Genomic DNA, 27,112 nt, shown 5'->3' on the forward strand with positions numbered 1-27,112 from the left:
CTAATTAATTCTATGGTAACAAATTAAAAGGTGAAGAAACAGCTAGGATAATGGATGTTAGGTGGCATTCTTTTTTTTTTTTTTTTTTTGCGGTACGCGGGCCTCTCACTGTTGTGGCCTCTCCCGTTAAGGAGCACAGGCTCCGGACGCACAGGCTCAGTGGCCATGGCTCACGGGCCCAGCCACTCCGCGGCACGTGGGATCTTCCCGGACCGGAGCACAAACCTGTGTCCCCTGCATCGGCAGGCGGACTCTCAACCACTGGGCCACCAGGGAAGCCCTAGGTGGCATTCTTTAAGAAGATTTTGACAGCCTCATTTGGGAAATATTTTGGGGAGTCAAGGATTCTTCATGGCTTTTGGAAAATTGATATAGGTATGTTTGATATGATGCCCTCTTAACCTTTTCTAAGACACCACAGTACAATTCACCTCGGGAAAGTTATAAAATCTCCTTGAGATTCAGTTCCCTTATCTGTCAAGTGGTTAGAAGTGGGGAAAAAAACTAATAACACCTATCTCTTAGGGCTGTCATGAGGATTAAATGATGTAATAAATAAATAAATAAATAATGCAAGCACAGCACCTACCACAGAGTACACGCCCAATAAATACTTAATTACCTTTTTCATCTGTTCTTTACAACAAACCCATGAGTCAAGTGTTATCTCCATTTTAAAATGCAGAAATTGATTTGTAGTGAGATTCAGTAATGTATTTAAGGTGTCTCTTTTAGGAAGAGGCTGAGCTGGGGTTTTTAACTCTGTTTACACTGATGCCAAAGGTCGGTCTGAGCTCCTTCTGCTAAACCTATTGTCTCTCCTATTTGTTTTTCTACTACAGTTAATATCAGAACTTATTTCCCCCAAACTGGTTGAAAAACATACTGCTTCAATAACCTAGTAAAACAGGTGTACCTAGCGCAGGACCACATGAGAATAGCTATCAGACAAGAACCACCTGCATTAAATGATGGTGAAAAGTAATAGACAATGAAGAGACCATTAGGCACTTAAAAATCCCCTAAGAGCCTGAGATTCTCCTTGGTTCTGAGTGAGTTCCTCTATGTTATAAGGGCAAAATTTGGCTCAGCTTTCATTTGTTTCCTCTTTATATACTGAAAAGAACCGATGTTAATGAAAACCAGTGAAGCAGCTGCAGTATATACATAGTAGAAAATAAGCTGAGCAGTCTAAAGACATAGATTCTGGCCTGCCCGAGGCCACTGGGCAGCCAGATGGCCTTGGGCAGGTTCATAACCTCTCTGGTGGTAATAATCTATCGATTAAGAGCCTGGATTTCAGAAGCAAAAACCCTAGATTTTATTCTGGTTCTTCTGCTTACTACTGTGTGACCTTGAGCAAGTCACTCTCTGAGCCACAGCCTCCCCACCTCAAAATGGAGATGATAATACCGAATTTACAGAACTATTACTGCAAGAATTAAATAAACTATTGCAGGTAGTTAGCACAGAGTTGGTTTTCAGAAAATTTCTAATTGTTACCACCACTAATCTCTTGGTTTCACGTTCTCTGTTTCTGGAATGGGGCAATAATACCTGTCTTGTCTCCTCTGTTCGACCTTCCAGACAGTATTATTTGTGATGATTATCATGGGTGAAATAGCATTTGGGAAAATGTAAAAGACCATGTAAGAATGTGGGGTTATTATGAGGATAACTCAAGAGAGAATTGAATATACTATCTCTGACATTTGAGGTGACAGGGATGATTAATCTTGAAATTTTTTGAAAATGATAACTAAGTCCTAAAGGTCCTAAATATCTAGCTGAGAAAAATAAAATGTTCTTCAGGTTCTCAGAACTCCAAGGTCTTTCTTCCATAATATATTTGGAACCCCTAAAGGATCATTTAATTCATTGTATAAATGCAAAACAACAACAACAAAGTTGAAATAAAGGGAAAGGTGGTTTCACAGCACACAAAACTGGGAAATTGTTATTACAGCACAATGCAACAAATTGAGTCCTGGGGGAAGGATACAAGTTATAGTTGCTGCATGTGGATATCAGAGGCCAGAAGCTGGCCTCTTCTATTCTGTGAAGTGTCATGTGCATAAATTTCTAGATGGTCATTCCCTTTAATTCAAGACTCTGATGAACAAACAGCTGGAGCAAAGCCACATGCAAAACATGACCAGCCATAACACTCAGAACATCGGCCATCTCTCGTTGCTCAAACTCAGCCCTTAAACAACTGACTTGCTTAACTCAGAGTTGTTGTTCTATGGTTCTATGTGTGTTATAACTGATCTCAGAGAGTCTTAGGGAGGGGGCCTAAGAAGTCATTTAGCTCCCACACCTCCCCTTGCTGGCAGAGTCATCTTCACACAATTCCATAAAGAGGCTGGACAGTTCAGGGACAAGAGTGCCCCACTAACTTGGTTGGCCCTGGAGTCACAGTTGACCAGTACTGGGGCTAACACAATTCCCTTGCCCTGAGGCTTCACTGAGGGGCTTCTGTTAGAGTAACATTCTGGTCTTTTTTGCAGCCCTGTCAAAGGATTCCGAGAAGGATTTTTGGGCAGACGTGAAATAGGCTCCCTTCTCTCTCATTCAGAGTATGGAAGACATTGTTCTTTTTTTTTTTAAGCAAGTACATGACAGTATTGACTTTCACCGAGTTAACCATCAATAAACATCCCTAAAACTTGTCCTCATTACTTGCTATCAAACCAAGCTCCCACCTTCCTTTTAGGACTTATAATATTTTGCTAACCTAAGTGTGGAACTTTACATTGACCTCTGTATTTAAAATTTAGACTCACTGGCTCTGATAGCTTATTACAGTGGTTAAGAGCATAGGCTTTGGTGTCAGACAACTGGTCCCTGTTCCAGCTGTGCCACTTTGGCTGGGGGACTTGAGTAAATAACTTAATATCTCTGTGCTTCTATACCATCTTATCAAATGGAATATTAATAGTATAGACCTCAGAGGGTCATTGTGAAGATTAAATGAGTGAATCCACATAACACATTTAGCATTTGGCCTGGCACATAGTAAATGCTCAATAAATGTATTTGTGGTTGTTATTAGCAAACCCATCCCATCGACCTACACAGATCTTTTTAAATCCGGTCTCTCTTCTTGGATGTGTTAGCCTTCTCTTTCAACTTACAGGCAACCATATATTACAGAATCACATCTTTTCTGTTTCCATCAAAGTTCTAAGTGAGAAAATTGGACAGAATAGTATCGGCAAACATTCCTTACTGTGATGATCTCCTTCCAGATGGACATCAGTCCATCATCAATCAGCTCAAAACCCACTTGGTTACAGTTGTTCAACCAGCTATGAGTCTACTTAATTAACCCAACTAGACAACAAGAATATAATAAAAATTTCTGCCAAACTCCTCCCAGAAATAAAAGTCTATTCTATGATATTCCCATAACTAATCAGATGAACTGTGAAAGAAGGAAATAGGAATGCTTTGCTTTAATAAGCTCATATTGTCTTTTAATAATCATCACAGGGTGTCATTTGCCTTGGTGGTGGTGATGAGAGTAGCTATATGTAAGGCTCTGAGACAAACATTTTACATAGACTATCTAATTTCATCCTCAAGACAACCCTTTGAGGTTGGGATTATGATTCTCTCTCTCCCTTTTTACAGAGAAGGAAACAGACTTAGTTCATACATTTTATAAATGGCTGATCAAGCATTCAAACCCAAATCAGACTCTAGAGACCAAACTTCTATCCAAGGGCATATTATCTCTCTTTTGTACTAAATGGCACCCTAAGGCTACATAAACTACACAGCTAGGGTCCAGTTCCAGCCTTGCAGGCCCAGAAACTTGACATTGTCAGTATCCCAGAGTTGACGAGGCTTAAATCTCACACCTCGCCCTAACCAAGTTCATAATAAACTGGCGCAGCAAACCAGAATGCCAATTTACTGATTTATAGTAGTGATGTATCTATCACACAGACTAGATACTCATAACATTCTGACCAGAGCATTTTCCCCTTCAGACAGTTCTACCTACAGAGGCAAACTGTAATCATGAGGCATCAGAAAGAGGAGTTTGCTATAGGACTTGAATACTGAATTGAATTTCCTACAGAGGAGGACTCTTGCCAGGGGAACTGAAACTTTGAAGACTCCCATTCCTATAGACAATACGGGGGGCACAGGGCACAACTAGTATTCACTTTGGGTGCTTCTGATGTTGACTAGCTTCCTTTCTGACACATCACATCTGTGTTTTACTCATGTTTATGACAGTCTTTGGCCTAGAGACTATCACTCCCTTTAGGTGACTTTCTACTACTCTGCTCATTCTCTGATGGATGGATATATATATATATATATATATATATATATATATATATATATATATATATATATATATATATAAATTTACTTCCCAACCAAGTCCTTGAGTAACCCCCATATCTAGTCTATGCTCTATAATATAATTAGCTCTGGCCTAAAGCCTCTGACTCAGTTAAGAAAACTAGGCTCTCTCCTAATATCTTTTTTATTTTCATTTTTAGTACAGAAATAGGATTTGAGATGTTCTTTTTCCTATCTTCTCCAAACAGTGGTTTCACTGGGGAAAGGGTACAGAGAAAGGGCAATGTGATCAGAGAAAAGAGGAAGAAAAAGGATTACTAACTTATTCTTTATATAGCTCTGTGTCATTTTATTTGTTATAAAATGCACGTATTACTTTCATGGTTAAAAACTCCAATGCTTTAAAAAAATAAAAGTTATGTAGTCCAATAATATTGATATAAGTCTTCTCTACAGTATACCTTCACTGGTTGTCTAGTTTACTCTTAAACACCTCCAGTAATGGAAACTCACAGACTCTTGAGGCAGTTCATCCCATCTATGGACAGCTCCGTTAGAACAACCTTCATATTATTAAGTTCAAAACCTGTCTCTGTGTAGCTTCTGCCCATGGCCTTGGCTCTATCTCTTGGGCCCCAAAGGACACATCTCATCCTGCTTCCCCTTAGACACTTAGAGGACTCACGCCAGCTTAGATACTAAGCAAAGCATAACCCTACTTGCTTGGCTTTTCTTCTGGGCTAAATATTTTCTAGGGTTTATGAGAAAGATGCTGAAAGATGACAGAAAGACATATGCTATGCATTTTTTCTAGACTATGATTCCTGAGATTGAGCCAGAATACCCCCTGGATCCTCAAGAGTCTGTCATGGATGGGTTTACTGCCTTGTTATAACGGTCTCATTTGGAGAAGAAAGCAGGTAGCCAGCCACTAACAAGGGCTCCAAACCACAGTACATGGAAAGGGTCCTGTGCACAGGCAGTCAGGCCCTTGAACTAAAAATGGAAGTAGCCCTACATACAAACAAGTCAGAGTCAGTAGGCACTGGGGGAGGAGGGGAGGAGGAAAGGTCATAGAAAATGTTCTGGGTTAGGCCACTTGTTGATTTTAGACATTCCTACCTAGGAAATGCACCATAAGCAAGCTCTCATTCTGACCACAGTGCATTAGTCAGATAAACAGACTTCTCAGAGAGAAGATCAAGGAGGACAATGCAAATTTTTAAGTGTGGGAACATCACTGACACTGAACTGAAGCTTGAGAACTTGAAAGTGAAAGTGACTGGAAATGAAGTGAAAGAGTTTGCTGGTAAAGAATGGAATGTGAAAATGAAATAACATTTTAAATGGAGCACACTTCTCATTGTCTTTCATTTTACTCTGTGACTCAAACTGGGAATTTCTGTAACACATACAGAATCCTGTCTGGCAGAGTGACCTACCTACTCTATTCTGACAACCTTATCATAAATATCTGGGGAATAACTCACTCCACGTCATTGTGATAATGATCCCAAGCACATTTCTTTGCTTCTGCAGAGTGCTATGGAGATGACAAAGCACTTTCCCATTTTCTCCTTTAACCCTCACACAAACTCTGTGAGGTAGAGATTATTGTCTGTTACAGGTAAGGAAACTGCTTTAAATTCAGGGTTTTTTCTGTGATACTACAGCAGCCGGGGCTGCTACCACAATCCACCCAGACATCACCGAAGGCAACCAAGACACAAATGATGATCACTCCACTACCCTTAATTAGTCCGAGGCCTAGGCAACCAAATAAGCAAGCCCGGCTTCTGCAATGATCCGTGTCTATGTACACTATGCTAAGTTATCATCCCTAACACCTTTAAAATAAAACACACATAGACAAGATATAAGATAGTCCTATCTATTTGGCCCTGGTGTATTTGATACTGCAACACACATACTGGTCACTTTTATTTGCTTCAGGCATGCATCTAAAACCTGTGGTTCCACTGTTACCTGGTCTCAACTTTTCTAACTAGAAACCTATTCTAAAGATATTCCTAGAGTGTGTTTCACTCAGATTAATATAGCCTGATAAAATTTCAGTGCCAAATAAGGAGAAAGATCATGTGCTACATTCCCTGGAGGTATATTACACCCTGGCAAGCAGCTTCCTGCAATACCCATTTAAAAAGATTAGCAGGAGGAAGAAAACCAAGGTTACAATAAAAGAGTCATTACTAAAAGTTCTCAGGATAATTCCCTTCTTTGAAGTCTAAACACAGCATCTTCTAACATGATGGTAGTTAAGGCATGAGTATCCAAAGGGCAGTAGATCCCTGAGGGTATTGAATATTTTTCAACCATTTTCTCAACAGTAGATTTAAAGGGGATTTTCACATTTTTCAGACCTAAATATTCTTCTTTCTCCTGACTTCAGTTCTTTCAAGTGTTGAAGAAAAATGAAATGAACAAGACAACAAAGAAAATTTTTAAATTCTCTTGGAAAACCTCATCTTTTTGAAAGGAATCTTAGTGGGAGGGACAGCTTCCCCTGAGGGAGTATCAGTGAAGCTGTGAAAATACAAGGCCCTGGGAACCAAAGAGGTCACCCATCAAAGGCCACTCAGAGACAGTCAGTAGTGGCTACTGCACACTTGGTCACTACCCTCAACTCAGGAGGGACAACGAGCAGTTCTCAAATGCCCTTGTTCACCTCACAGTGCCCAGCATGGTGCCTGGCTCACACAGCGTTCTGTAAATATTTGTTGACTAAAATCAGATAAAATGGAAACAGGCTCCCATGTGTCCCAAAGTTTTAGACGTTAGCATACTAATGTAGAATTGTTCGCAATTGGAAGAAAGGAGAAAGAAATACTATTTTGAATCTAATGTCTTTGAGTCTTGTAATGTGAAGGATGAGAAAATCCTCCTGGTCCATCAGAGTCCCCAAAGTGGATCATCCATCACGAAGGAAGAAAGGGCTTCCACGAAGCGCTAAAACCTAGAAAATATCTTCAACCACTCAACAAAACAGAACTTCACCTCACGACAAGCCTATCAAAGATCTCCACAGATTCCATTCAACTCAGAAAAGACAGTACTTTCAGATTGCCCACAGGGTTTGCTTGTGGGTGCTGGCCACCAAACTGTTGCTAAGCACAGTATGACTCTATTACAGCTTGTCACCACACAGATTTGGTACACAACACCTAGAGTATAACGCACAACCCCAAAGAGGTTCTGCTGTTGAATAGAGATGCTATGATGTATGGTATAGCTGCAGACCTGGGAGGAGGGTCAACTGGCCTGAATTCAAGCTCTACTACCTTCCAGCTGTAGGGCCATGGACACATTCTTTCACCTCTCTGAGCCTTGGTGTTTTCATCTGGAAAGTGAGAGGCTTAAAGCAGTTGACCTCAAAGATCCTTTCTGGCTTCTAGCACTTCTAACACTCCATGACTCTGTAAAGAAACACAACTAAAATTAAACCCTTTATTGCTTACATGCCATGGAAGAAAACAGGTTGATGCATCAACAGGTTACAGAGACATGGGTCCCATTAGCAAAAAGCTCAACCCTTTCTGTGGCTGAAAGGAATGAGAAGAATATTTTGGCTTTCAGAATGGGCAAAGATTTGGTTTGGACTTCTGTCTAAAAAGACAGCATGTCTCAGCAGTAGAAATGGTGCCAGTAGCCACAGGCTAGGTCACTGCCTTTGGTGAGGGAGGCCCAGCATGCAGAACACAAATTTCTTAATTACCATGACTATAACCTTTACCACACCTTGTTTTTCTTGGGGGCTCTCCTGGTCAGGTAATCTGAGTTAGATTTAACCCAATTTATAAATTTTGAGACTTTTCCCACTGTAGGTAAAATTACATGCTATTTTAAGAAACCTCTTGGGGGATGAGGAAATATGTTGTTTTTCTTTTAAATATTATACTGTATAACGATTCCAAATGCTAACTGAGCTTTTAAAGAAAAACATGAGTTCCCTAAAAATAGCCTGTCTACAATGCCTCTTAGATTTGGTCACTTTATACACAGAACATACTTGCTTCGCATGTAATTAGAAACAAAATAATATTTGGTGAACATATCTAAAAGGTTAAGAAAAACTAAATGTAAATGTTCCCCAAACATTAATCAAATACTAATTAGCCTGAGCTACATGGCTACTTTAAAGTTGTACTCTCAAAAAATCTCAAATGAGCTCCAGTTTTAAAAATCTTTGGTAATCAGATATCAAATGCAAAGGCCTAGGTTCAGTCTTCAATTTTCTCTGACCATTTTTAAGTAACTGACTACTAAAAATCTTTCCAGTCTTGACCATTATGACTCTACTTAGTACTGGCTTCTCCTTCTTTTGTGACTTCATTTTCTCTATCTCCTCTCCTGAGCTATTCTTATTTGGCTCCTCCTCCTACTATAACTTCTTCATGTAACTTAAAATTCAGTGGCCATCTTCTGCTCCCTCTTTCCGTATCTTTCTCTCACAGTCTCACCTTTGGATTTGGCAAACTCTACTTATGTCTTACTCTGTGTGGATGACACCCTAATCTTAATCACTAAGCTTGACCCTTTCTTATGAGTTTCCATTTTCTGTCTTCCCCACTGCATGTTGGACTGCTTTAACTTTTTACACCTTATCATTATTTCAAACTGGAAGTCACAGAAAACTGAATCAAGCAAGAAAGAACCCTGTGGGAATGAACTAAAATCAAAAGTGTCAGAATGAATTGACAATTTCTAAAATATGTATATGTATGTATGTGTGTGTGTGTATGTATGTATTTCTCAGCTCTGTCCACTGAAGGGCCAAGAATCAAAGATATCACAGTAGCAATGAGCATACCTGTTCCCGGAATTTAGTCTCTAATACCATTTCCACTAAAAAAAGAACTGCGGATTCTTGGAGAAATGTGCAATTTGAGGACTAGGAAGGGATAGGTACAAGAGGAGCCCAAGATAAGTTATTATGCCAAAAAGTAAGGAAGTATTAAAAACAAGAAAGGAAAAAAAGAAAAAGAATGATGGGGATATGACACAAGAATACATTGGCTAAATGTGGGACAATTTGAGCACCAAAGTAATTCAGTACAGTATTAACCACTGAAATAAACCAGGAATCCATCAACCCAAACTGGTAAGGGGTGGATGGAGGAACAGATGGATGGATAAATAGATGAGGAAAAGATAGAGCTCTCTTGCTCACTGGAAAATGTCTAGTGATGGCTCGTAAATGTGGAGGGAATATGAGAGTTGGAAAATCGTGATTTTGCAACTACCTTAAAAAGCTTGAGGGACTTCCCTGGTGGTGCAGTGGTTAAGAATCTGTTTGCCAATGCAGGGGACACAGGTTTGAGCCCTGGTCCAAGAAGATCTCAGATGCTGTGGAGCAACTAAGCCCATGCACCACAACTACTGAGCCTGCGAGCCGTAACTACTGAGCCCATGTGTCACAACTACTGAAGCCCATGTGCTCTAGGGCCCACACGCCACAACTACTGAGCCCGCGTGCTGCAACTACTGAAGCCTGTGCGCCTAGAGCCAATGCTCCACAGCAAGAGAAGCCACTGCAGTGAGAAGCCCGCACACTGCAGCTAAGAGTAGCCGCCGCTCGCCACAACTAGGCAAAGCCCTCACGCAGCAATGAAGACCGAACGCAGTCAAAAAAAAAAAAAAAAAAGCTTGAATTATGCAAGAATCATTAATGGACACTAAATCTGGGTGAACAATGAGGAGCAAGGTATTTGCTTCCTACTGACTGCTTAGTGCTTAGAAGGGAGAAAGAGTACCTATATATAGAAAAATTTAATACTACCTAGACCTGGTGATCAAAATTTACATCACCAGTGAGGGGCAGATGGACATTATGTGTCTCCAGACATGATAACCTGAGAAGGAAAAAATACCACCCGGCTGACAAGGCATAACCCAAATCTAAGCATGAGGAAACATCAGACAAATTTTTTTTAAAAAGCGGTGGGGGGGCTTCCCTGGTGGTGCAGTGGTTGAGAGTCCACCTGCCGATGCAGGGGACATGGGTTCGTGCCCCGGTCCGGGAAGATCTCACATGCCGCGGAGTGGCTGGGCCCGTGAGCCATGGCCGCTGAGCCTGCGCGTCCAGAGCCTGTGCTCCGCAATGGGAGAGGCCACAACAGTGAGAGGCCCGCGTACCGCCAAAAAAAAAGTGGGGGGAGGGGGGGAGTGTAGCGGTGGACAGACAGACCATATTCTTCAAAATGTCAGTCATAAAAGAAAAAGAAAGGCTGTGAATATGTTCCAGTTCCAGCTTAAAGGAGACTAAAGAGAAATGACAACTAACTGCAATACCTAAACCTAGACTTTTTTCCTGTGCTAAAGGGAAAAAAAAAATGCTATAAAGGACACTATTACATTACTGGGTTAAGTGCCAAAAGTGAAATATGAATGATAGTGTAGATAAAAGTATATAATCAAATTTACTAAAGTAGATAACTCTCTACGATGGTTATGTAAGGGAACATCCACTTTCTTTGAAATATACACTCAAGTATTTGGGGGTAAAGGATCAAGATGAATGCATCAGAAAAATATTACATATATGTACACAGACAATCGATAGATAAACAGAATAAATTATAAAGCAAATGTGATCAAATATTAGCAATAGATGGATCTGGGTAAACGTATTTGAGTATACTATTTTTATTTTGCAACTTCTCTGCAATTCCAAATAAAAAGTAAAAAACCAAAACATAGGAATTCCCTGGTGGCACAGTGGTTAAGGGTCCACCTGCCAGTGCAGGGGACATGGGTTCGAGCCCTGGGCTGGGAAGATCCCACATGATGCGGAGCAGCTGGGCCTGTGAGCCACAACTGCAGAGCCTGCATTCTGGAGCCCGTGGGCCACAACTGCTGAGCCTGTGTGCCACAACTACTGAATCCCACCCACCTGGAGCCTGTGCTCCTCAATGGGAGAGGCCACTGCAATGAGAAACCAGTGCACCGCATCAAAGAGGGGCCCCCACTCGCCTCAACTAGAGAAAGCCCGCACGCAGCAACAAAGACCCAACACAGACAAAAATAGATTAATTAATCAATTTAAAAAAAACACAAAAAGCAACCAACCAACAAACCTGGATTGAAAACCATTTATCTCTACTTTGAAGACAGTGATCTCTGTCTTCTGTTGACTTTATTCCCCCAAGCAAGCTTAAAATATGGCATTTTTCCTCAACACTCTTCTCTCCTCCCACCTCTCAGAGCCATTTCACCACATACTGCCTATTCACCCTTCATAATGTTTCATATCCATCCCTTTTTTTCTCTTTAACATCTATATTGGAGTATAATTGCTTTATAATGGTGTGTTAGTTTCTGCTTTATAACAAAGTGAATCAGTTATACATATACATATGTCCCCATATCTCTTCCCTCTTGCATCTCCCTCCCTCCCACCCTCCCTATCCCACCCCTCTAGGTGGTCACAAAGCACAGAGCTGATCTCCCTGTGCTATGCGGCTGCTTCCCAATAGCTATCTATTTTACGTTTGGTAGTGTATATATGTCCATGCCACTCTCTTACTTTGTCCCAGCTTACACTTCCCGCTCCCCGTACCCTCAAGTCCATTCTCTAGTAGGTCTGCATCTTTATTCCCATCTTGCCCTTAGGTTCTTCTGACTTTTTTTTCTTTAGATTCCATATATATGTGTTAGCATACGGTATTTGTTTTTCTCTTTCTGACTTATTTCACTCTGTATGACAGACTCTAGGTCCATCCACCTCAATACAAACAACTCAGTTTCGTTCCTTTTTATGGCTGAAGAATATTCGTTTGTATATATGTGCCACATCTTCTTTATCCATTCATCTGTCAATGGACACTTAGGTTGCTTCAATGTCCTGGCTATTGTAAGTAGAGCTGCAATGAACATTTTGGTACATGACTCTCTTTGAATTATGCTTTTCTCAGGGAATAGGACCAGTAGTGGGTCCTATTGCTGGGTCGTATGGTAGTTCTATTTTTAGTTTTTTGAGGAACCTCCATACTGTTCTCCATAGCGGCTCTATCAATTTACAATCCCACCAACAGTGCAAGAGGGTTCCCTTTTCTCCACACCCTCTCCAGCATTTATTGTTTGTAGATTTTTTGATGATGGCCATTCTGACTGGTGTGAGATGATATCTCATTGATTTCTCTAATGATTAATGATGTTGAGCATTCTTTCATGTGTTTGTTGTCAATCTGTATATCTTCTTTGGAGAAATGTCTATTTAGGTCTTCTGCCCAGTTTTGGATTGGGTTGTTTGTTTTTTTGATATTGAGCTGCATGACCTGCTTGTATGTTTTGGGGATTAATCCTTTGTCAGTTGCTTCATTTGCAAATATTTTCTCCCATTCTGAGGGTTGTCTTTTTGTCTTGTTTATGGTTTCCTTTGCTGTGCAAAAGCTTTGAAGTTTCATTAGGTCCCATTTGTTTATTTTTGTTTTTATTTCCATTACTCTAGGAGGTGGGTCAAAAAGGATTTTGCTGTGATTTATGTCATAGAGTGTTCTGCCTATGTTTTCCTCTAAGAGTTTGATGGTGTCTGGCCTTATATTTAGGTCTTTAATCCATTTTGAGTTTATTTTTGTGTATGGTGTTAGGGAGTGTTCTAATTTCATTCTTTTACATGTAGCTGTCCAGTTTTCCCAGCACCACTTACTGAAGAGGCTGTCTTTTCTCAACTGTATATTCTTGACTCCTTTATCAAAGATAAGTTGACCATATGTGCGTGGGGTTATTTCTGGGCTTTCTATCCTGTTACATTGATCTATATTTCTGTTTTTGTGCCAGTACCATTCTGTCGTGACTACTGTAGCTTTGTAGTATAGTCTGAAGTCCAGCAGCCTGATTCCTCCAGCTCCATTTTTCTTCCTCAGGATTGCTTTGGCTATTCGGGGTCTTTTGTGTTTGCATACAAATTGTGAAATTTTTTGTTCTAGTTCTGTGAAAAATGCCAGTGGTAGTTTGACAGGAATTGCATGGAATCTGTAGATTCCTTGGGTAGTAGAGTCATTTTCACAATGTTGATTCTTCCAATCCAAGAACATGGTATATCTCTCCATCTATTTGTATCATCTTTAATTTCTTTCATCATGGCCTTATAATTTTCTGCATACAGGTCTTTTGTCTCCTGAGGTAGGTTCATTCCTAGATATTTTATTCTTTTTTTTTCCCCTACTTTATTCTTTTTGTTGCAGTGGTAAATGGGAGTGTTTTCTTAATGTCACTTTCAGATTTTTCATCATTAGTGTATAGGAACGCAAGAGATTTCTGTGCATTAATTTTGTATCCTGCTACTTTACCAAATTCACTGATTAGCTCTAGTAATTTTCTGGTAGCATCTTTAGGATTCTCTATGTATAGTATCATGTCATCTGCAAATCGTGACAGCTTTACTTCTTCTTTTCCATTTTGGATTCCTTTTATTTCTTTTTCTTCTATGATTGCTGTGGCTAAAACTTCCAAAACTATGTTGAATAACAGTGGTGAGAGTGGGCAACCTTGTCTTGTTCCTGATCTTAGTGGAAATGGTTTCAGTTTTTCACCATTGAGGACAATGTTGGCTGTGGGTTTGTCATATATGGCCTTTATTATGTTGAGGAAAGTTCCCTCTATGCCTACTTTCTGGAGGGTTTTTATCATAAATGGGTGTTGAATTTTGTCGAAAGCTTTCTCTGCATCTATTGAGAAGATCGTATGGTTTTTCTCCTTCAATTTGTTAATATGGTGTATCACGTTCATTGATTTGCGTATATTGAAGAATCCTTGCATTGCTGGGATAAACCCCACTGGATCATAGTGTATGATCCTCTTAATGTGCTGTTGGATTCTGTTTGCTAGTATTTTGTTGAGGATTTTTGAATCTATGTTCATCAGTGATATTGGCCTGTAGTTTTCTTTCTTTGTGACATCTTTGTCTGATTTTGGTATCAGAGTGATGGTGGCCTCGTAGAATGAGTTTGGGAGTGTTCCTCCCTCTGCTATATTTTGGAAAAGGTTGAGAAGGAGAGGTGTTAACACTTCTCTAAATGTTTGATAGAATTCGCCTGTGAAGCCATCTGGTCCTGGGCTCTTGTTTGTTGGAAGATTTTTAATCACAGTTTCAATTTCAGTGCTTGTGATTGGTCTGTTCATATTTTCTATTTTTTCCTGGTTCAGTCTCAGAAGGTTGTGCATTTCTAAGAATTTTTCCATTTCTTCCAGGTTGTCCATTTTATTGGCATATAGTTGCTTGTAGTAATCTCTCATGATCCTTTGTATTTCTGCAGTTTCAGTTGTCACTTCTCCTTTGTCATTTCTAATTCTATTGATTTGAGTCTTCTCCCTTTTTTTTCTTGATGAGTCTGGCTAATGGTTTATCAATTTTGTTTATCTTCTCAATTAACCAGCTTTTAGTTTTATTGATCTTTGCTACAGTTTCCTTCATTTCTTTTTTTTTATTTCTGATCTGATCTTTATGATTTCTTTCCTTCTGCTAACTTTGGGGGTTTTTTGTTCTTCTTTCTCTAATTGCTTTAGGTGTAAGGTTAGGTTGTTTATTTGAGATGTTTCTTGCTTCTTGATGTAGGATTGTATTGCTATAAACTTCCCTCTTACAACTGCTTTTGCTGCATCCCGTAGGGTGCATTGTGTTTGCTGCATTTGGGTCATTGTGTTTTCACTGTCATTTGTTTCTAGGTATCTTTTGATTTCCTCTTTGATTTCTTCAGTGATCTCTTGGTTATTAAGTAGTGTGTTGTTTAGCCTCCATGTGTTTGTGTTTCTTACAGATTTTTCCCTGTAATTGATATGTGGTCTCATAGCGTTGTGGTCAGAAAAGATACTTGATATGATTTCAATTTTCTTAAATTTACCAAGGCTTGATTTGTGACCCAAGATATGATCTATCCTGGAGAATGTTCCATGAGCAATTGAGAAGAATGTGTATTCTGTTGTTTTTGGATGGAATGTCCTATAAATATCAATTAAGTCCATCTTGTTTAATATATCATTTAAAGTTTGTGCTTCCTTGTTTATTTTCATTTTGGATGATCTGTCCATTGGTGAAAGTGGGGTGTTAAAGTCCCCTACTATGATTGTGTTACTGTCAATTTCCCCTTTTATGGCTGTTAGTATTTGCCTTATGTATTGAGGTGCTACTATGTTGGGTGCATAAATATTTACAATTGTTATATCTTCTTGGATTGATCCCTTGATCATTATGTAGTGTCCTTCTTGGCCTCTATAATAGTCTTTATTTTAAAGTCTATTTTGTCTGATATGAGAATTATTACTCCAGCTTTTGATTTCCATTTGCATGGAATATCTTTTTCCATCCCCTCACTTTCAGTCTGTAGGTGTTCCTAGGTGTGAAGTGGGTCTCTTGTAGACAGCATATATATGGGTCTTGTTTCTGTATCCATTCAGCCAGTCTATGTCTTTTGGTTGGAGCATTTATTCCGTTTATATTTAAGGTAATTATCGGTATGTATGTTCCTATGACCATTTTCTTAATTGTTTTGGGTTTATTATTGTAGGTCTTTTCCTTCTCTTGTGTTTCCTGCCTAGAGAAGCTCCTTTAGCATTTGTTGTAAAGCTGGTTTGGTGGTGCTGAATTCTCTTAGCTTTTGCTTGTCTGTAAAGCTTTTAATTTCTCCATCAAATCTTAATGAGATCCTTGCTGGGTAGAGTAATCTTGGTTGTACATTTTTCTCCTTCATCACTTTAAATATGTCCTGCCACTCCCTTCTGGCTTGCAGAGTTTCTGTTGAAAGATCAGCTGTTAACCTTATGAGGATTTTTTTATGTGTTATTTGTCCCTTGCTGCTTTTTTTTTTTTTTTTTTTTTTCTTTTTTGCGGTATGCGGGCCTCTCACTGTTGTGGCCTCTCCCGTTGCGGAGCACAGGCTCCGGACGCGCAGGCCCAGCGGCCATGGCTCACGGGCCCAGCTGCTCCGCGGCATATGGGATCCTCCCAGACCGGGGCACGAACCCGTATCCCCTGCATCGGCAGGCGGACTCTTAACCACTGCGCCACCAGGGAGGCCCGCCTTGCTGCTTTTTATATTTTTTCTTTGTATTTAATTTTTGATAGCTTGATTAATATGTGTCTTGGTGTGTTTCTCCTGAGATTTATCCTGTATGGGACTCTCTGTGCTTCCTGGACTTGATTAACTATTTCCTTTCCCATATTAGGGAAGTTTTCAACTATAATCTCTTCAAATATTTTCTCAGTCCCTTTCTTTTTCTCTTCTTCTTCTGGGACCCCTATAATTCGAAGGTTGGTGTGTTTAATGTTGTCCCAGAGGTCTCTGAGACTGTCCTCAATTCTTTTCATTCTTTTTTCTTTATTCTGCTCTGCAGTAGTTATTTCCACTATTTTATATTCAAGGTCACTTATCTGTTCTTCTGCCTCAGTTATTCTGCTATTGATCCCTTCTAGAGCATTTTTAATTTCATTTATTGTGTTGTTCATCACTGTTTGTTTGCTCTTTAGTTCTTCTAGGTCCTTGTTAAATGTTTCTTGTATTTTCTTCATTCTGTTTCCAAGATTTTGGATCCTCTTTATTATCATTATTCTGAATTCTTTTTTCAGGTAGACTGCCTAGTTTCTCTTCATTTGCTAGGTCTGGTGGGGTTTTGCCTTGCTCCTTCATCTGCTGTGTGTTTCTCTGTCTCCTCATTTTGCTTAACTTACTGTGTTTGGGGTCTCCTTTTCGCAGGCTGCAGGTTCATAGTTTCCGTTGTTTTTGGTTTCTGTCCCCAGTGGCTAAGTTTGGTTCAGTGGCTTATGTAGGCTTCCTGGTGGAGGGGACTAGTGCCTGTGTTCTGGTGGATGAGGCTGGATCTTGTCTTTCTGGTGGGCAGTTCCACGTCTGGTGGTGTGTTTTGGGGTGTCTGTGGGCTTATCATGATTTTAGGCAACCTCTGTGCTAATGGATGGGGTTGTGTTCCTGTCTTGCAAGTTGTTTGGCATAGGGTGTCCTTCCCTGTAGCTTGCTGCTCGTTGAGTGGAGCCGGGTCTTGGCATTGAGATGGAGACCTCTGGGAGATTTTCGTTGTTGGATATTATGTGGAGCTGAGAGGTCTTGTGGACCAGTGTCCTGCACTTGGCTCTCCCACCTCAGTGGCACAGCCCCCCCTGACGTCTGGCTGGAGCACCAACAGCCTGTCCTCCCCATGGCTCAGAATAAAAGGGAGAAAAAAAAGAAAGAAAGAGGAAGATAAAATAAAATAAAGTAAAGTAAAGTAAAGTAAAGTAATTAAATTTAAAAATAATTATTTAGAAAAAAATTTTTTAAGTAATAAAACAAAAACGGACAGACAGAACCCTAAGACAGGTGGTAAAAGCAAAGTATACAGACAAAATCACACACAGAAGCATACACATACACACTCACAAAAAGAGAAAAAGGGGAAAAAAAATATATTGTTGCTCCCAAAGTCCACCTCCTCAATTTGGGATGATTCATTGTCTATTCAGGTATTCCACAGATGCACGGTACATCAACTTGATTGTGGAGATTTAATCCTCTGCTGCTGAGGCTGCTGGGAAAGATTTCCCTTTCTCTTCTTTGTTTGCACAGCTCCTGGGGTTCATCTTTGGATTTGGCCCCGCCTCTGTGTGTAGGTCGCCTGAGGGCGTCTGTCCTTCGCTCAGACAGGTCGGGGTTAAAGGAGCAGCTGATTGAGGGGCTCTGGCTCACTCAGGCCGGGGGTGGGAGGGGTATGGAATGCGGGCCGAGCCTGCGGCGGCAGAGGCCAGCATGACGTTGCACCAGCCTGAGGCGTGCAGTGCGTTCTCCCAGGGAAGTTGTCCCTGTATCACGGGACCCTGGCAGTGGCGGGCTGCACTGGCTCCTGGGAGGGGAGGTGTGGATAGTGACCTGTGCTTGCTCACAGGCTTCTTGGTGGCGGCAGCAGCAGCCTTAGCATCTCATGCCCGTCTCTGGGGTCCGTGCTGATAGCCGCGGCTCGCACCCGTCTCTGGAGCTCCTTTAAGCGGCGCTCTGAATCCCCTCTCCTCGTGCACCAGGAAGCAAAGAGGCAAGAAAAAGTCTCTTGCCTCTTAGACAGCTCCAGACTTTTTCCTGGACTCCCTCCTGGCTAGCTGTGGCACACTAGCCCCCTTCAGGCTGTGTTCACGCAGCCAACCCCAGTCCTCTCCCTGGGATCCGACCGAAGCCCGAGCCTCAGCTCCCAGCCCCCGCCTGCCCCGGCGGGTGAGCAGACAAGTCTCTCGGGCTGGTGAGTGCTAGTCGGCACCAATCCTCTGTGCGGGAATCTCTCTGCTTTGCCCTACGCACCCCTGTTGCTGCGCTCTCCTCTGTGGCTCCGAGGCTTCCCCCCTCCGCCACCCCCAGTCTCCACCCACAAAGGGGCTTCCTAGTGTGTGGAAACATTTCCTCCTTCATAGCTCCCTCCCACTGGTGCAGGTCCAGTCCCTATTCTTTTGTCTCTGTTTTTTCTTTTTTCTTTTGCCCTTTCCAGGTACGTGGGGAGTTTCTTGCCTTTTGGGAGGTCTGAGGTCTTCTGCCAGCGTTCAGTAGTTGTTCTGTAGGAGTTGTTCCACGTGTAGATGTATTTCTGATGTATTTGTGGGGAGGAATAAGACGTGATCTCCACGTCTTACTCTTCCGCCATCTTGAAGCTCCTCCCACCTCTTCTTTTGAATTCTTACAACTACCTTATTTCAAACATCTATCATTTTACAATAATGTATTGCTGCAATCTACAGATTCGTCACTCCAACCCTAGGCTCTCTACCCTGAAACATCTTATACTGGGTTGGCCAAAAAGTTCATTTGAGTTTTTCTGTAACATCTTATGAAAAAACACAAATGAACTTTTTGGGCATCCCAACACTTGTTTATCATATTTGTCTACCAACAATATTACTTTCATGTTGTCACTCATCGACTCAGATTTTCACAGTGGACATTGCCTCATATAAATGAATAAATCAATCAAAAATAAGTGCCTAACTTCTTAGCCTAACTTAAAAAAAATTAACTGCATTTTGTTGGTAGAAGAGAGTTGAAAACATCAAAGAGCACAAAGAAGAAAGTCAAAGTAACTCACAGTCTCAGAACATACACACAACTACTGCTAACAGTTTGTTGTGTATCTTCTCTGATTTTTTCCCATGTAATAAATATAAACACCTTACAAAATCCAGATCATAATGTACATTATACTTTATAACCTACATTTTCCACTCCTCCCTATACCATGAGTATTTCCTCATTTGAATAAATATATTTTTTTAAAGATTTAATTTTATTTTGGCTGTGTTGGGTTTTTGTTGCTGCGTGCAGGCTTTCTCTAGTTACGGCAAGTGGGGGCTACCCTTCGTTGTGCTGCGTGGGCTTCTCCTTGCGGTGGCTCCTCTTGTTTTGGAGCACAGGGTCTAGGCACATGAGCTTCAGTAGTTGTGGCACGCAGGCTCAGTACTTCTGGCATGTGAGCTGTAGAGCGCAGGCTCAGTAGTTGTGGTGCATGGAGTTACTTGCTCCATGGCGTGTGGAATCTTCCCAGACCAGGGATCAAACCCATGTCCCTGCATTATCAGGTGGATTCTTATCCACTGCGCCACTGGGGAAATCCCTGAATAAATATTTTTATACAATATGATTTTAATATCTGTAGAGCATTCCATTCTATACTTATAATCTTCTTTAATCAGTTCTCTGAGGCTTTTTCCCCCAATTTTTCATTCTTATAAATAGCACAAATAAAAATATTTGTATAAACATATTTGTACTCATTTCTTAATGATCTCCTTAGGATGAATGGCTGTTTTTTTAAAACTTAAATTGAATCATATCGTCCACTACTTAATGAATACAAAACACACTATGAGCATTTTGGCTCCTATGCTTTTACTCCCTTTCTCTTGTTGCCTTCATGACTCCTCTGTGCCAATCCAAACCAGAAATAGGCAATAAATCTTAAATGTCCATGTATCAGAAGTCCTCAAAAAATGGTTTTGGAATAACTAACATCCTATTTATTCTCCCAATCCTCGCTCAAGTCTCCCATCTTCCATCGGGCCTTCCCTATAAATACTGCAGGCCACAGTTATCACTCCTTCCTGCTAACCACTAACACAAAAAAGATGGGGTACATTTTCTCTCATTAACAAGCACATAACAAGTACCTGTATCTCCACTTGGCAGGTAGGAGAAACATGACATGAAAAGGTAATTTAATTGCCAACAGTCTGGTTCTGAGTCTCTGAGTCTGACTCTGTGCCCTAAGATGAGCCCCGAGAAGAGTGTTCCCTGGGAAATTTTCTGTGATACTAAATCCGCCCCTGTTAGGCCCTAAATGTCTGATGAAAGCACATGCTGACTGGGTTAGCTTAAAGTTAAAACCAAATGGCTTTTAAATTAATTACCTGCATGAGTACTTCAGGTTAATGAATTCTCTTTCCAAAACTATCACTAAGATTCAAGAACTGTCCTTTTCATTGCTTTCAGGTAGATCTGTTTTTCTAGAACTGCACTAAAAGGTCTGAGAGGGGACTTTATAGAAACTGCTTTAATAAATAGATGCAAATGATTTATATTATAAGATCAATACATTATATATTAATAGGAACTTCTGAAGTATATGAAAGTGCTTGAGAAAAGATTTTTCTCTTAAATAGTTTCAATATGAAACTTCCTAATATGATTGCATTTTTTTTATGATTGCATTTTAAAAACAGATTCGTAAGTAAATAGAATAGCAATGAAGATCCAATATTTAAGCAAAGCAGTCAGGACTACTTTGGAGTAAAATTTTAATCCTACCATAGCTTCTGGAAATTCAGCTACTGCCTTTATGCATTTATAGAGAAAATCAATGTTTTATTTTACCAAGTTCCTTCAAGTAAAATTTTAAGCGTATATTAACTAAGTCATGGGCAAAACCATCACCAGAGCTGCCTTTGAGGCTGATAAAAGGAAGGGCCTCTGAGGATTAAGTTAGAAAACACACTTGCAAAATTTGGTTCCTCAGCCTTTTTTTTGTCAAGTTAAGAATTTTCTGTAGTAAAGCTTTATGCACATTATTTACAGTTTTAAAACAAAAAGTTAATGGGTAACACTTGAAATAAAAACAATGACATAGCACTGTCCATTGCCCTCTCCAAGACGGACAAGTTCCATCAAAGGGAGTTTAGAAGGAAGTAGTTAATATCGCTGTAGTAATCCCCAAATCAAAGCCTCCATTCTGACGGCCTGTGTTCTCAGGCTCCCTCATGCTGGACACTGAGATTGGTTTCATGGACAAGGAAGGTGCCACAAAAGAAATGATTAAAAACAACTAGAAGATGATTACTCCTTTGTGACTCCTGTCTGAGAGCCTGAAATCTGAGCAGAATTCATCTCAGCTTTTCTAATGAATTCTTCTGCTGCTGTTATGCAGTTAATTCTCCACGTTTTCTACTACTATGATTATTGAAAAAAAAAAAAAGAAAAAGGAAAAGGAGCCAGCCAATAGAAACATCAAAGGGTACTCCCACTTCTGTGGCCTTCAGATATTTTCCAGAGCGGGACTGTGGGGGACAAAGGGGATGGTGGGGGAGGGGGAGTTGCTCTGTGTCCCTCTGGGAGAGACAATGAGCCAATCTGCCACACGATGGCACAGAGCAAGTGGGTGGCATGTTTCACATCCCTAGGCAGCAAAGGTTCTCTCAGCAAGGCTAAGGGATGTTCCCTCGGCGGAGCCAAGACAGACCCCGGCTACCCCTGCACGGCGGTGTGTGGAGGATGAGAGCTGGGCCCTCCCTAAAGAGAGTCTAAGTGGCAGACATCCTGCACTGGGCCTCAGACCAAAACACTGAAGAGCAGGGGGATGGAATGGGGGAGGGACAAGGAAGGCCAATGGAGAAACTTAAAACCAGCACAACTTTTCATTTCCTGAACCTAAAGCAAATAACTGTTTGTGGTATCCACTGGAGCTGGAGTTTTCTTTTCTTTTGCCAAGCCTGTAGACTCCACAAGGACTAAAGGGAATGTTGGTCTGAAGTTAGTAAGATGAGACTGAATGGGAATAAACGTAAAAACCTATTACATGGATACAAGAAAGAAAACTATTACATGCTTAAGGTCAGGATGGGAGAGTGACCAGGCTGAACGAGAGTTCATGTGAAAAAGATCTAGGGGGTTTTGGTTGACTGTGAACATTATGTGAGCCAACAGTGTGACTTGGCTGCTGAAAAATCCAATGCAATTTAAGGCCAGATTAGCAGAAGTATAGTGTTCAGAGTAAGAAAAAAAATAGTCTCCCTGCACTGGCCCAGACACAGCTGGACTGCCGTCTCCATTCTGGGTGCTGTGTTTTAAAGCATACATGGAAAAACCTAGAACATATGAGGAGTGTCACAGGACGAGAAAGGGTATGGGAATCCTGTCACATGAGGAATAATTGGAGAAACCAAAACTGTTTCAACTGGGAAAAAAGAACATCATAGGCCGGTGAGCTATCTGCAAATAGCTGGAGAGTTGTTTTGTAAAGAAAGAGCAAACTTATCTCCATGACTCCAAAGGGCAGACAAATGGGCAGAAAAATAACTCACAATAATAAAACATTTTCTAACAATTCAAACTGTTCCAAAATGGAATAGGCTGTTTTGTGTAAGAGTTACTTCTCCACCATTGAAAGGGTTCAAGGTCTAATGAGCACCTGTCAGGGATGTTATAACTGAGCGTTCCAGCATTCAATGGGAGACTGGTCTCAATGCCTTGTTAGAATCTTTCAGACTTTAAGATTCTGAGCCTAGGGACTTCCCTGGTGGTCCAGTGTGTAAGACTCCGTGCTCCCAATGCAGGGGGCCTGAGTTCAATCCCTGCTCGGGAACCAGATCCCTCATGCATGCCTCAAAAGAAGTCCGCATGCCACAACTAAGAGCCCGCATGCCCCAACAAAGATCCCGCGTGCCACAACTAAGACCTGGTGCAGCCAAAATAAATAAAATAAATATTTTTTAAAAAAAGAGAGATTCTGAGCCTAAGAACTACATAATGAGACATAAATAACATTCCAAAGAAAAGGCACATATCATTTGCTTGTCATTCCACAATACCACTATAGTTTATTGAGTTTGTATTACGAGTAAATATGGAAAACCTTGCTCCAGTTACTCTTAAACTAAAGAAACCATTATTTGTAGGAATTCAAGCATTCTAATACCCTTCCTAATTTTTTTTAACCTCTTTTGCCTTCTAGATAGCTTGTCTTCAGACACACCACATGCCAAAAAAAGCCAAATCCTTGAGAGCAGGGTCTATGACTTATTCACCTTTGCACTCCTAAGGCCAAGCACAGAGCTTGACACAAAGTAGGTGCTCAAAAATATTTGCTAACCATGCTGGGACTGTCCGAGGTGCTGTGGATGGAGCAATAAACAAAACAGGCCTGGCCTTAGCTTTCATGGAATTTACAATCTAGGAGGAGCCATCAATATTAAACAAAAAGCCATACAAAGGAACACATAACCATAAAACTATAACAAATATAATGAATAAAAAGTAAAGAAGAAGATGAGGGATTACAAGAGGAAATCTAATTTTCTTAAGGGAGTGATCTTTACACACAGTCCTGGAGGAGAATGGAAGGAGTGGCCGGGTAAAGACCAGGGGAAGGAAGACTACTCTAGGGAGAGGAAAGAACACATGTAAAGGTGCTGAGAGATGGGAAAGACTGAGGGGAAGCGGAGGTGGGATCATGCAGGACCTCGTGGACCACACTTTTATTTCCATGTTTCATCCTAAATGCAACAGGAAGCCAATGAAAGATTTTAAGCAGGGAAATGGTATAAAACCATCACGCTGCCTACTGTGTTGAAAAGGATCAGAACAGTGTATTTCAACCCATTAGTGGATCATGAAGTGAATCTGGTTGATCATGCCCAGCATGAAAAAAAGAAAAAAACAGAATTTTAAAAATATATAAAACTGTGTCATACAGAGTATAGATGAAGTATTATTTTATGACTCTTTTGTTGCAGAGTTGCTTATAAGAACACAGCACACAGACATATGTGTACTGGGGGCATCATGAATGTATTTTTTCTTGTGACTCACAGTCAAAAAATGTTGAAAGCCTCTAATGAGAGGAAATTAAGGGCAAAAACTGGGAGACCAGTTAGGAGGTGAAAGGAGCAGTCAAGGGGGTAAATAAGTTGAGAAGTGGACAGATTTAACACATATCCTGGAGATAGACATCAAAAGGACTTGGGGATCATTTGTATTTCAAGGGCAAATGAAAGGTAGATGTCAAGAATGACTCAGGTTTCTAGTATCTATTAACTTGAAAAAATGAACAAATGAGTGAAGGGAAAAATGAGTAAGTGAAGATGGCACAGTAAACCTAGCTAGAATTCATTGTTTTCTTCATACTTACCTATAGAAAAAAGTCTATCCTAACTACTCAAAACAGTAAAAACTCCCCTGCCCACCCTCGCTTTCTTCAGTCTCTGATGAGCTTTTTAGTGACAAGGCCCATTTCTTCTTCAGCTTTATATTCCTGACAAGTAGTACATGCTCAGTAATTATGTGCTGAATGAGTTAATGAATGGAGTAAAATAAAAATGAAAAAATAGTCTTATAGGAAAATGAAATGTCCTGTGTGTCTTAAAGTCAAGGAAGAGCAAATCAACTTGATAGATCTTTCTAATCAGTTGCCACTTATTAATGAAAAGTCACATTTTACAAAACTAAAAGAAAAATCTCTTTAACTGTCATCATACTAAAAGCACTCTTACTCCTTTAACCGCAGAACACTAAACAATCTTCAGGAGTCCTCTTCTACCACACTGTCATACCTCACTGTCATACCTCCTTCTCACTCTGCTTGCCAGTGTGCAAGAGACTCAAAGTTCTAAATTCACAGCCTCAACATTACCTTTATTACTCCCATATACTTGGTAGAGAGCAGGTGTAATCCTCAGTTTAAAAGGAGGTAAATGAGTCATGGAGAATATCCAAGAAATCTAACGCCAACTAGCAGCAGAATCTACAGCAATCCATCCCTTGCCTTCTGGTTTGTAGTTAGCCATGTGGCACTTTGATGACACCCTGCCTAACTAACACCGTACTTTGTTGATCTTGGTACATGTGGGCTGCTTATTAAATTTCCTCTCCGTCAGGGGCAGACATGGTGTCTTCTATTTTTAGTATACTGTCCATGATGCTTAGCAGTCCTGAACATAGTAGACACTGAACGTTTCTTGACTGGACTACCAGTAAGATTAAAATGGAGATCTCCTGACTTAGAGGTTGTTACACTAGACCCTGCTCCCTTCATGAAGCTGTGCTGGTCTTGCATGCAAGTTTTATCTCCCAGTCTTCCATTACAAAATAGCAATTGCTCTTTCCAAAGTGAAAAACGTTTTCCTTTGTAAGTTACACAGGCAGCTGTGATGTTGAAATGTCCCTCAAGTAAAGATTTTTATCTGTTCTGCAAAGGGGGAAAGTGTAGCTCATAAGCTTAATCCTTTAAACAAATCCAATAACTCTGTTCCTTAGGTCCCAGACAGCCCTCTTGGCGTGTTTGTTTGTTTTAATGTTCCACACTCTTTCCCCCAAGTTCCTGTAGAAATTTGTCCAGTGCGAGTGATCACACTAAGACAGATTGTTGTTGGTGCAATGAATACAATTCCTATTATCTCTTATAGCTACCATGCTATCCCACACAAAAAGACCATTGAAAAGGTAGGTACAAGCAGAGAGGAAGCCCAGAGTTAAGAGGCTTGAAGGAGGCCTAAACAAACATGTTCAGTTAGAAAAGCTCAGTCCTCAGCACCCTCGCCTCAACCTGATTTGGTTAAAACAGACTGGAGGCAGATACCACCTCCTGTTCTGTCCAACTATCCATCTTGATTTTTAGGTATCTGAGGAAAATGTATATCTGTTATGTCATACTCTGTCACTGAAAACTTGAGGTATTCCTTTTAAGAACAATACTATTATAAAGAGAATTTTGAATTTGATCGAGAGTTTTACTCTCTGTCTCTTAGCCCTTCCTCAGAGCAGTTCTGAGAAATCAAAGTATCATTGTTTCCATATGTTGATGAGAAAACAAGAGATGCACACAACTTTGTGCCAAGCCAATCATTTGGATGCTGCCTGAAGATAGAGTCCTGGTCCTCAAGAAGTTTGCCTCTCCTAGAGGAGGAAAATGTGTACAAAATTGATTAAAACACAAGGTAGAGTGAAATAAGTGCTTCAATTACAGGTCAAATAAAATGGTACAACGAGCAGCATTTAAGTCCAAGTGGAAAGCAGAGGGCAGAATTTAATGATGGAAGGAGTATTTGAGCCTTCTTGAAGGATGTCAAGTATTGTAGAAGATAAGAGAACACCAGTCGGCAGTAATGAGACAGACTGGGACCTGGACCTGGGACCCTTTGCTGCAGTACTTGCACCTGGACAAATGTCTCCTCAAGCAACAAAATACAAAGAAACTATAAGGGACTAAAATTAACTGCATACATGGGCAGTTGGGGCAAATTACAGACAAGATACAAAAAGACCAAAAACCCAACTGCCACTTCTGAAGAGCTGGGAGCAAAAGCAGGGTACTGCGCATGCCCCCTGCACACACCACCACCAGAGGGAGGGGCAGACCACCTAAGCCACGCCTCCGGCCCGACGCCTGGACCCGCCCCTACCCTCACCCCGTATAAGGAACCAGCTCGTCCCCCATCAGGGAACGAGTGAGCAAGGGAACCTGTTACTTGTTCTCACTCCCTCCTGCTGCAGCAGGAGCCCCAATAAGGCTTTGCCTGAATTTCTTGTCTGGCCTCTTATCAATT

General features: G+C 40.8%; 1 protein-coding gene across 5 annotated transcripts in view; it reads right to left on the reverse strand.

Moving 5' to 3' along the window:
* RAD51B (RAD51 paralog B) overlaps positions 1 to 27,112 on the reverse strand; it is a 657,748-nt gene that overhangs the window by 287,936 nt on the left and 342,700 nt on the right. The gene's annotated exons all lie outside the window — the stretch shown is intronic.

The sequence above is a fragment of the Mesoplodon densirostris genome, chromosome 4, assembly GCF_025265405.1.
Source record: "Mesoplodon densirostris isolate mMesDen1 chromosome 4, mMesDen1 primary haplotype, whole genome shotgun sequence".
NCBI lineage: Eukaryota > Metazoa > Chordata > Mammalia > Artiodactyla > Ziphiidae > Mesoplodon > Mesoplodon densirostris.